Raw genomic sequence first — 330 nt, forward strand, 5'->3', positions numbered from 1 at the left:
AAACTGCATGGAGAAGGGCTTGGTGTTTGCCTCCTTATTTCCGCTGGATGGGTAAGGCGGCCGACATATGGTGGCCCGTACGGGAAAAAAAACAGACACAGAAAAGGCTCAGAACTCCTTGCAGACAGGGCAGTGCACTGGAAGGTTCCCAGGTAAGGTGGAACAAAAAGGTAAGGTCCTCGGTAAAGAGGAGATAAGGTCTCCGGGATTGGAGCAATAAGGTCCCATTGGGGGTGAATCAAAGGTGATGGTGTGGGAAACTCGAAGTCTTGCCCCATGTTTGTTGCTCTTAAGGAGTTATTAAAAGCAAAAAAGATATTTAAAGAGAGA

Source organism: Mastomys coucha, unplaced genomic scaffold (assembly GCF_008632895.1).
Source record: "Mastomys coucha isolate ucsf_1 unplaced genomic scaffold, UCSF_Mcou_1 pScaffold14, whole genome shotgun sequence".
In the NCBI taxonomy this organism is placed as follows: domain Eukaryota; kingdom Metazoa; phylum Chordata; class Mammalia; order Rodentia; family Muridae; genus Mastomys; species Mastomys coucha.